This window comes from Brachyhypopomus gauderio, chromosome 7 (genome assembly GCF_052324685.1).
Source record: "Brachyhypopomus gauderio isolate BG-103 chromosome 7, BGAUD_0.2, whole genome shotgun sequence".
Taxonomy (NCBI): domain Eukaryota; kingdom Metazoa; phylum Chordata; class Actinopteri; order Gymnotiformes; family Hypopomidae; genus Brachyhypopomus; species Brachyhypopomus gauderio.
The window spans coordinates 11,130,209-11,141,415 of record NC_135217.1 but is presented as its reverse complement, the minus strand read 5'-3'; the positions used below and the strand labels follow the sequence as shown (position 1 = coordinate 11,141,415).

Sequence of the window (11,207 nt, the reverse complement as noted above, 5' to 3'; positions counted from 1 at the left end):
GAGAGAAAGCGAGAGAGCGACGTGGGGGAAAAAAAGTCATACTCAATCTAGAACTGCAATCAATATGACTTGTCTGTGAAGTGGATCGATAATACATCCCCATTGAAATCGTCAATCATGTCAGAGATGGATATAAAAAGCGTAATTAGGAACACCGTTCCTAAACATCCTGTATTGACGTCTCCAAGGGCCGAAGAAAGACACCATTCTGCGTCATTAACTTTGTATTATTGCCTGATGGAGCCCACTGCTGCGTACTTCCCCTCTGCCTCTACAGGCCCTGTGACTCGGCCCTTTCTGCAGGTCCAGGATCAGTTTTCCCCTTCCCGATTGCACCTTTACCATAACGAGCCAGTCTGCGGCGCTGGCCTCTTATCAGACATAAAAGGACAACCTGGATCAATCCAAGCGTGACTCTTTCTCTTTCACTTGATGGATTTTCCTTTCAAGGAAGGAGAGCAGAGAGAGAGAGGCTTGCTGAGGAAAGATTGTGAACAACCCGGTCCGAACCTTGGCGGTTTTGTCATGTGTCAATGATGCAGATGAATCGCAGTTGATCGCCACCCTTCTTTGCCTGCAGTGAATAGATAAACAGCAGACTGCACAATAGCAAGATAATGAGGATGATGAGTATGATAGCAATGAAGGTCTCATGGAGGATTGATTTCAGTCAGAGAAAGACACGTCATCAATCAACTTCATATGAACTGCTGTGTAACCATGACAGAGAAACATCACTTTACATTACATCCCCTCCACCCTCTCTGGAGGTAGCATGCCTGGGGTGTTACACGGGTAATCCAAATGCACTTGAACACATTACTGCACCCAGTTACATTCATTTGCTCAGTGATACCAGATCTCTTATATATATATATATATATATGTGTGATATATTATCAATACCACACAGGCGGCAGGTGGGGGCATGTAATGATGCAATTTATCTCGGCTGTCACAGAAATTTTAGACTGGGGCAAAAGAATTAGGCGTCAGAAACACCAAAATGGAACTCTATATCAAATCACATAACATATTGATATTATTGACAGGGCTTATTATGGATTTAGCTCGCCTCGGAGATCTGAAAAATGTGTTATATTTCCACTTTGCATAAGGTAACTTAATGTATGCTAGGTTTACCCCTCGAGTAAAATTTTCCTTGGAAACTTTTTTCACAATTTATTTAAATATAGGTATTTAAATATGTATCACAAATTCTCTTTTTGCAGTGTTCAATTTATCACTTATTGTTATACATTTGAAAAGTAATCCACGAGGAAAAATGTAGGCTCAAAAGTGTACTTTTTATTCAGGCAACGTTGAGACACACCTGAATTATGCAGCGTCTAAAATCCTGCCTGATTTTCGGTGAGAAGAGCGGATGTGCGCATGCGCCGGAAGTTGTGCCGCAGACAGCAGCAGTGATTCGGCAACGCAGAGCAACAACAGTAGATGAAAAAAAATCACTGTACCCAAATAATAAACCATCACGATGTTTTGAGCAGTGCACATTCCCGCTGTCATCGGAGAGTGAGTACTGCTCTTACTCATTATAACTGTAGTGATTTTATAAGATATGGCTCGCTCTCTATCTTTTTTAACCTTTGCAGAGCAACAAAGGAGTCAGGGCTTTCTATTGGGCTACATTAGTACTAGAAAGCTGGCTAGTTACTTTTAGCATGCTAGCTAACCAGCTACATTAAAGTACAAGCTGGGCAGGATTTCGGTGAAGTATTATGATCCGATGGTCGCCCTGGAACGATTTCTGCTCTATTCTGGTGTAATCGACGGGATGAGTTGTGTCATGTTTGAGTTGAAGTGGGCTGTAGGTATAACCGGCGACTGTAGTGATCCCTGTAGTGTTATAACATCATAGTGAGGGCTGATCCAGCCTGGCACCACAGCATCACTCCTGTTCGTCTAAACGCGCTCACATTATAGTCAACTACAGGCTCATGGGCTAAATAGAGTGACAAAATGTTCACAATAATCTCCAAGGATGTGTGCAAACGGTTGGTCGGCAGCAGCATACACGTTGGCCTTTTATGTATGAGGGTTTGTCTTGCATGGGAATGAGGCTGCATCTCTGGAAGTGTTGATGGAAGGGAGTGTTTATCCCGGGGCCTTTAGGCAGGGTGTCAGGCGCAGAGCCCAGCACTGGCTGCGCGATAATCAAGTCGCATTTCATGCTCGGAAAAAACATTCCTCTTCATGACCTTTGCTGAATATCAAGGCTGTTGTTTCAAAATGTCACTGGGGATCTTTGTGCCGAGAAAGAGTGCAGTGTTTTGAAGCTGGGCGTTTTGACAGCCTACACCAGCAAAGCTGCTGGGTGGAAAGTTGTGGATCCGCACGTCGTGAGAGGAGGCGCTGGGGAGGAGGGCTGGAGGTGTAGTCGCTAGACTTCTTAGGATGGTTTAACTGTATCTTACATTAGTTACTATGACACTGGTTCAGCAGGACTGCATGACAAGTCTCGGTTTTTTGGCGATGGGGTGATCCCTTCGGTGTGTCCATATCCAAATGCAATGCATGTTAACATTATTTTGGATTACATTTAAAGTATTCGTGTGACGTATGTGCATGTTATTTAATTCAAAGTGTAATGGAAAATCGGTTGCATAGTTGATATATCTAAGATACCTTAATACACCTGTTTTGTAAGTATTTGGATCGTATGACTTGAACCGTGCGTGCAGATTTTGGCCCACACATCAAGACTCGTGTTGGTGTGTCCTTTGCAGCACTAGATTTAACATTGTATTAGTCTCACGCGCTGTTTCAAATGAAAGGGGTCGGCAGGGTAACAAAGGGTTGACGTCATGTATCGCATCTGGCCGCATGACTTCCACCTCTGAACGCCCGCCTCCTCTTCCTAGAGGCGGCCATCTGATTGGCGGAAAGCTTTGGCCGAGGCGTCCTCGTCTGAACCGAGATCCAATCGGAGAGAGTGTGGAGTGAAACTTCCGTGTTGATGTAAACGTATGGGCAGAGTTAACTGATTGAAGTAGCAGCGCAATAGTCGGCGTTGCCTGTACGGGCGGCGGATCTGCTTTAGGTGACTGCTCTGCTATTCGTGTGGATTTCTCTCTTTCTTACTGCGAGACTTGGGATTTTAAAAATGCGTTCGAGTCCAGTGGATCTGTGCTCGGTGTATAAATAGACCTGCTCGTCGAATGCCACCCGTTTGTACTTGGACCGTGAGGTAAGACTGTATTTTACCTCCAGCCTTATTGTCCACTTGTGTCCACATGTCGTGGTCTTCACGGGGCATTTTTCATGTCAAGGATTTTGCTCTGTTGTTTTTCGTTCTGTCGTACTGATAAATTAGGCGCATTAAGGTTTGGCGTAAGCGCTAATGACGAATCAAAGCGCCCGTGTTTTCTCCAAGAATGCAGTATAGGTGATCACAAAGTTACAGGGAGAACCACGGCTGTGATGTTGCAGCAGCGACTGCAGGAATAAAGCGCGTTTGGGCAGGTCTATAGTGGACCAGCAGGGTGAAGTCTCTCTTCCTCAATGTCATTTAACCATCTGATGAAGCAGGCCAATTCAAAATAAAGCTGTACGATTTTGTTCATTTCAGCCTTTTACGTTTGTTTCTCCTTCCGTGATGTTTAAATCTTCATCAGGCGATGTGCTTTCTCGTAAATCCCCACAGTTGTTAAAAGTGCGGTTTCTTTTGCAGAACCGAGTCGCGCTCGTTTGATTTACAGCAGATCTGTTCTGCTTAGTCTGTCCGAACCGAGATCCCGACACCAGTTCGCCTGAGAACGCAGTTGTGCGGGGCTGCGCAGTGCTCACCGTGCCCTACATTTCCAGAGTGGATAATGAAGTTTCAGAGCCTTGTTTCCCCAGAAACACGCTCTCCTATTCTCAGCACAATTATCGCTCATACTCGGGGATCATTTTGACGTCTGGGTGTAACGTTTGTCTTCACAGTGAAGAGCCATTATGTGATTTGGCATTTCAGATGGTAGGCTGCGGAAGGCAGTCATCTCCAACGCCCGTGCCTACTAATTAAATATTTGTTCCGTCTTTTTGTGGGGAGATTGAATCACTATGGTTATTTATTGATGTCTCGGCCTGAAGGTAGCCTCCTCTTTTACAGATAAGACTAATTGGAGAGAACTGTAGCTGTCATCAAAACTTGCCTTCCCTACATTTCTCTCCTGTAGAGCCGCTTTTTGGACTCGAGGGCTTATCAAAAGTTGTTCACCGTCTTCAGTGTCACGGTAATAGCAGCATATCTGAATCACGAAAGTGTCTTCTCCGAATCAGCAGCTGAGTAACAATGAGATGATTATGGGCCGGGTGCGGCCCACAGAGCCACTCTGTTCTTTGGTGCCCAAGTGCTAAGCACTACAATGGCAGGCAGCCTACTAATGCATGTGCTAATTAGCAGGAGCTTCTGTGTCCGTGCGCTAAGGGCTTGTGGCTGAGTTCGTCTTTAAAGTGCTTTATTATGTTTAATTGACCTGCCTGTGCAAAGCCTAACTAGCTAAGGGGCAAATATAGAGAGCGCAAGCTTATTCCTGCATGTTTGTCGTTAATGTTTTCGGGCGAAGCACTCCAAGCTGGCAAAGCACTTCAGTAAATATTAATTAGAGCCGTTGCGCGTGCCTGCGCGCGCGCGTGTGTTTGTGTGCGGCGTGGACCTGCGAGGGCAAGGTCGGTCCAGCACACAGGGCAGCGTTAATGGGCATGCGTGGCCGAAATCCCACACCCGCTAATCTGTTCTTTATGATTGCCATAAATGTATCTAATTTCACCACGAAGCATTGTGCGCGCCTTCCTGCATTTTACAGTCCTGATTCTCGTATTTAATTGCACCATGAGGGATGGTGGCGAGGAAAAACTAAACGCAAAGAAAGAAAGCGAGTGTGAGTGTCAATACTTTTCTGTAGGAGTGATTGTCAATGAACAGATGCTTCCAATCAAGTCTTAAAATAAGTTCTGGCTTACTCAGGGTGTGTGTGTGTGTGACGGAGAGAGAGAAAATGAAAACGAGGCAGAAATGTCGGAGGGCCACAGCACACTGTCGTCGTGTAATTTTATATTCTGGCAGTTGGATCATGACCTCTGACTCAGGGACAGGTTGTAAATACAGATAGTAATTGCTTAGAGAGGGACACCGGGAGCCAGAGAGCTGAGGCAAATTAGGCTGGGCGCAGTCAGACCAAAATTATGGGAATGTGAGATCTTTTGGCTTTTTAGAGCAAGGAGAGATAAGTGAAGAATGGACAGATAACTGACCTGGCTCTAGGGAGTGTGTGTGTGTGTGTGTGTGTGTGTGTGTGTGTGGGGGGGGGGGGGGGGGGTTGTAGTGTGTGGTTGTGCACATGCACCATGAGCAACAAAATTAGGACCCACATATCATGGGGAAAACGCACAGAACCGAACATGTTGAGCTCTCATGTTGAGATCTCCACAGCAGGCATGGACCCGTAGGCAGCCCAGTCCCGGGTGACCTGGGTGAGAGTTTGCTTCCTCGCCTGCATGACGAGGCGATTCTCAGGACTGTTTCCTGCGGGACGCAGATGGAACAGCCCCCAGCTGTGGTGCCGTTAATCCGAGCGCAGTAACATTCTTTTGGATTGTTGCGAGTGGAATGTCTAGTCAGGCCGTGCAGGTTGCAGATCCTGTCCCCTTTTGAAATGACCCTGTAGCCAAAAGCAGCATGAAGAGGTGAGGTTATAACCCAGACAAACAGGCCTTTCCCCCCAAGACCTTGGTTTAAGTGTTTCTTTCCGCTGAGGGTTATGTAACGTTTTATTTTGCTTGCCAGGAAACCTTATCGAGGTTGCCCCTCATAGCTTGAATTTCTAGTTTGTGTGTGTGTGTGTGTGTGTGTGTGTGTGTGTGTGTGTGTGTGTGTATACACTCATTTGCACAGCTGTTTTCCAGAGTGAGTCAATGGGAGAAGCATGCATGTATGCCTGTCTTTCTCCTTTCTCCTAGTACAAACAGGAGTGACACAGTGAGAGAGAGAGAGAGAGAGAGAGAGTCCCTCAGGTCAAGCTGTTAGCCAAGGACACACACACCCATGCACAGCAGTTAAACATCACCCGTTACACATGGACAATAAACTTTAAGCTTGTACCTTTCAGTTATGATAAAGCACACACACACCACACGTATTTACCCTCTATTCAAAATGGAGACGACGGAAATGGAAGTTATTAAGGCTTTGAACTCTAATTGCTCCACAGTGTGGCAGTCTTGAGCTGGAGGGCTTGGTGAGGATGTGTGGGCTTGGTGAGGAGGTGTGGTATGGAGGAGGTGTGGTATGGAGGAGGTGTGGTATGGAGGAGGTGTGGTATGGAGGAGGAGGAGGTGTGGTCTTGGTGAGGAGGTGTGTGGTATGGAGGAGGAGGTGTGGTATGGAGGAGGAGGAGGTGTGGTCTTGGTGAGGAGGGGTGTGGTATGGAGGAGGAGGAGGTGTGGTATGGAGGAGGAGGAGGTGTGTGGGCTTGGTGAGGAGGTGTGTGGTATGGAGGAGGAGGTGTGGTATGGAGGAGGAGGAGGTGTGGTCTTGGTGAGGAGGTGTGTGGTATGGAGGAGGAGGTGTGGTATGGAGGAGGAGGAGGTGTGGTCTTGGTGAGGAGGGGTGTGGTATGGAGGAGGAGGAGGTGTGGTATGGAGGAGGAGGAGGTGTGTGGGCTTGGTGAGGAGGTGTGTGGTATGGAGGAGGAGGTGTGGTCTTGGTGAGGAGGAGGTGTGGTATGGAGGAGGAGGAGGTGTGGTATGGAGGAGGAGGAGGTGTGGTCTTGGTGAGGAGGGGGTGTGGTATGGAGGAGGAGGTGTGGTCTTGGTGAGGAGTGTGTGGTATGGAGGAGGAGGTGTGGTCTTGGTGAGGAGGGGTGTGGTATGGAGGAGGAGGTGTGGTCTTGGTGAGGAGGGGTGTGGTATGGAGGAGGAGGAGGTGTGGTATGGAGAAGGAGGTGTGGGCTTGGTGAGGAGGAGGTGTGGTATGGAGGAGGAGGTGTGGTCTTGGTGAGGAGGTGGTGTGGTATGGAGGAGGAGGTGGTGTGGTATGGAGGAGGAGGTGTGGTCTTGGTGAGGAGGAGGTGTGGTATGGAGGAGGAGGTGTGGTCTTGGTGAGGAGGTGTGTGGTATGGAGGAGGAGGTGGTGTGGTATGGAGGAGGGAGGTGTGGTCTTGGTGAGGAGGTGTGTGGTATGGAGGAGGAGGTGTGGTCTTGGGGTCTGGGAGTCATGAGCCACCCAAATCCACATGGTGCTGCCAGGCCATCCGGACCATATTGGTTTTCCCGCGGGTGTCTGGCTCGCGGGTCAGGGGAGGCTAGCGCTTCATCCTGGTAAGCCTTGTTTGATTTTTGGTTTGAGATTTGTTCCTCCCCTGGCCGGATTTGCGCTCTGATGGGGGGAGCGGGCCGGTGGTTTATAGGGCATTGTGTCTTTCTCCATTGTGTTTTTCACAAGACGTGGCCCTAAGTCAGCCAAAGAGCAGAGCCCGGCTAGTAAATCATGCGAGATTAGCTCACCCCAAAGACACACTGCAACGCACTGCTTCCAGCCAGTTTTACCCATCCCAAACCTGAGCCCAAACCCTCACAGCAAAACCCCTCGCAGATCAGTACAAACACAGGAGGAGTAAGGAAGCCGGCTGAGGTGGTTATATATGAAGCCGCAGCCTTGATTCATGGGTCTGTCACGTTTCCCTGGCTGAATCTGCCGGCTGGACTTGGGCCCTTCCTTACATCCTGTGTTGGACCTGAACAACAAACGCTTGGCAATCAGCAGTCGGTGGTGAAGTGGTGGTGATATTAATGTGGTTGTTAGCGTAAAGTGTATTATGGTTCCCTTCAGCCCATGGCTAACGTCCATTTGCATATCTAACAGTAATGACATTGTCTTAAGAGCCAAGCTGATTAACCTGTTTAATTGGATCTGTTATCTCCAATGTAAGATTAATTGTAAGCCCGCGTAACACATCTGTGCAAACGTGGAAAACATGAATGATTGGCGTCAGCTCGGGATCGTCATTATTGGGCCATGGGTCCAGATATTCTCCTGTAAAGCACAAAGATTGTGCTTGTCTGTATTTTGGGAAGGCTGTGTGTGTGTTTGAGTGTTTGCAATTGCTTAACTGGCTGTGAGTTTATGTTCTTCCACAGCATGACGTGGTGGATGCGTATGTCTGTTGGCCTGTCTCGTCCGTCCGTCTGTTGGCCTGTCTGTCCGTCCGTCTGTTGGCCTGTCTGTCCGTCCGTCTGTTGGCCTGTCTGTCCGTCCGTCTGTCTCCTTGGATGAGTGTTGAGGGTGTGACGGGCAGACGTTGTTATCTTCTTCTGGCACCAGATAAGGCGGACCCAACTAGATGGGTGACTCGCCTCCAACCCGGCTCCTCACGTTCACTGCTCTGCCATGCTAGATGTGTGTGTGTGTGTGTGTGTGTGTGTGTGTGAGATATGCATGGGCTCAGGGTTAGCCAGGGTGCGTGTCTTCGCTCCGAAGCGGGAGGTCTGTGGGCGGGTTGTGAGGACAGAGCGAGATGACTGCTCAGCCTCTGGAGTGTACCACTGACACACCAGGCCATGAGGTTCTGCTGATCTAATGCTAATCCAGCACCTTCCAGCTCAGCTCCCAAATACCTTAATTCCCTGCCTGCAATAAACAAAAGCACCCAGAAATGTGGCTTTGTGTTGTGTTGAGGTTTGATCTCCTGATCTGAGTGGCTTGAAGAGCAATAGCAGTGAGGGCCTCAGTTATTTAAGGATTTCAGAGGGAGCATGAAGTGACCTGGCTTCAGTTCTTCTGGTGTGGAGAAGGGTTGGTCCGAGGGGAGTCAGCCCGGAGCACCACCTCCGCGCTCCTGAGACGCTCCTGAGACGCTCCAGGTTCTTCTGCACCTCGCTTTCGGACCACCAACCCTCGGCATCATCCGTCATGGAACATGGAAGGCATTTGGACGAGAGCAGCCGGCATGGCCCGCACAGCGGTGCCGCTGCGTGTGCTTAGCGTGACGCACAGCGGACTGAGCCAGCAGCAGACGCCGGGGTAAACAATGGCCACAGTCACCCAGGCAGAAGCTTAAAGGAAAGTTTTGCACCATGGTGAGTGGCCAGGGCCGCATGTGGAGAGAGCTCTGAAAGCACGGCATGACCGGAGTGACCGCAGATGTAAGGATGAAGTGTAATATTTCTCTCTCTCTTCTCTCTCTCTCTCTCTCTCTCTCTCTCTCCTCTCTCTCTCCTCTCCTCTCTCTCCTCTCTCTCTCTCTCCTCTCTCTCCTCCCTCTCTCTCTCTCTCTCTCTCTCTCTCTCTCTCTCTCCTCTCTCTCTCTCTCTCTCTGAGGTCACTGAGCCTTCTGTGCGCACGATTCCGGTGAAACCGCCAAGCTTTAATGGCTGCAGGCATGAGTGAGAGTGTGTGTGTGTGTGTGTTTGCGTATGCGTGGGGTCCCATTTCTGCACTTGCACGTGTGAATTCCGGTTCACGCCAGCCATGAAGGGGTGGGGGTGGGGGGTGTTTGGTGGCTGCCCCCCTGCTACCTGCCTGCAGCCCTCCCGGGTTTGTGCTCCCAGCAGGGTCTGGATCAGATGGCTGTCCCATTCAGCTCACACTTTATGCTTTACCAGGGGGCTCTGTCTGCCATTAGTAGCTAATGGGGGCAGGCAGTGAGGTTTCTACAACAGGGAGAGCATAAGAGAGGTGGCATAAAAGTGTGTGTGTGTGTGTGTGTGTGTGTGTGTGTGTGTGTGTGTGTGTGTGTGTGTGTGTGTGTACACATATAGGAAGGTGGTAGTGCCAGTGTGTGTGTGTGTGTGTGTGTGTGTGTGTGTGTGTGTGTGTGTGTGTGTGTACACATATAGGAAGGTGGTAGTGCCTGTGTGTGTGTGTGTGTGTGTGTGTGGTGTGTGTGTGTGTGTGTACACATATAGGAAGGTGGTAGTGCCTGTGTGTGTGTGTGTGTGTGTGTGTGTACAGATATAGGAAGGTGGTAGTGCCTGTGTGTGTGTGTGTGTGTGTGTGTGTGTGTGTGTGTGTGTGTGTGTGTGTACACATATAGGAAGGTGGTAGTGCCAGTGTGTGTACCCTTGCTTCTACCGTCTCTGTGCATATCTTGTATATCTCGTGTCCTGCGTTCCATTGTGTGCCCACTGGCGTAAGCGGGAGCGTTTAATGCATTGAGATTAACTGGAGCACTTAAGACGCTGTTCTGGGAGGACAAAGAACGGGCCAGCGCGAGTCCTGCCAGATCAGGAGAACAGGATCCCAAAACACAAAAGGGTGAAGTCGGGTTACAGGGGACAGGCAGAGTCAGCTGACAAAGCTGGCCGTGTGGAGGGGGGGGTCCATGGGTCGTTAGGCTGCTTGGGCCGTCACTGAAATTTCATCAGGCCAGTCTCTGCTCTGTCGCTCATAAATGCTCTTTGATGAACGATCCCGCCCCCAGGCTAACACTCTGTGCCAGCCGGCCTGTGATTGGCTGGCTTCTCGCTGCGGCCTGTCCCCGTTGGCTGCTAGAGTTCCAGACCCCCGGAGGCCGGGTCCGGTGTCTGGAGGAACACCACTGTTTGAGAAGTGGTCTGGATAAAGTCGCTTGAAAGGAAAAGTGCCTGTAGCAAGAATCCACGCCTTGCTTTGCCTGATCAGGAAGCCTGTGTTTCAGCCCCCCTCTACTCACCCGTGTCCTTTCAACCTCTGTCTGGCTTCGAGATAAGAGCTGTGGAAAGTTCTGGCATTTTGAGAGAAAAGCACAAGCCCCCTTCTCCTGTCTTATCTTCTGTGCACTGAATATCTGTTAACGCTGAACATATTAACATACCTGTCTCTTTTCTCTCTCTCTCTTTTTCTCCATCTCTCTCTTGTCTCTCCCTTCTGCTGTCTCTCACTCTGGTCTGATATATGAGCTGGCTGGACTGAGCAGACCTTCAGTGAGATTGAGCTGCGTGTGTGTGTGTGTGAGAGAGAGAGAGAAGAGTGACTCTGGTGTTGAGTGTTTTGACACAGAGGAGCTTAGCGACAGGGGAGATATCCAGTTCGTACGTGACATTATTGCACCCTGCTGCGAGCTAATATAAAGTCTATTTCACTTTGTGTATGTGTGTACATAAATTATCTGTGCTGGAAATCCGAGTTTGGGCTTGTGCGGTCATTTTCTGAGCGCTGTGTGTGTGTGTGTGTGTGTGTGTGTGTGTGTGTGTGTGTGTGTGTGTGTGTGTGTGTGTGTGTGTGT

At 49.3% G+C, this 11,207-nt stretch overlaps 1 protein-coding gene across 3 annotated transcripts in view; it reads left to right on the top strand.

Annotated features, from left to right (window-relative positions):
- fam222ba (family with sequence similarity 222 member Ba) overlaps positions 1–11,207 on the top strand; it is a 46,186-nt gene that overhangs the window by 2,782 nt on the left and 32,197 nt on the right. The window contains exon 2 of one of the 3 annotated variants that reach the window (XM_077011660.1): positions 1,317–1,533. The exons of 1 other annotated variant lie outside the window; for it this stretch is intronic. The gene's annotated coding sequence lies outside the window, so the exon portion shown is untranslated. Of the gene's footprint in view, positions 1–1,316; positions 1,534–2,713; positions 3,209–11,207 lie in introns of those variants that run through there. One more of the 3 variants, XM_077011659.1, reaches the window with a different exon arrangement.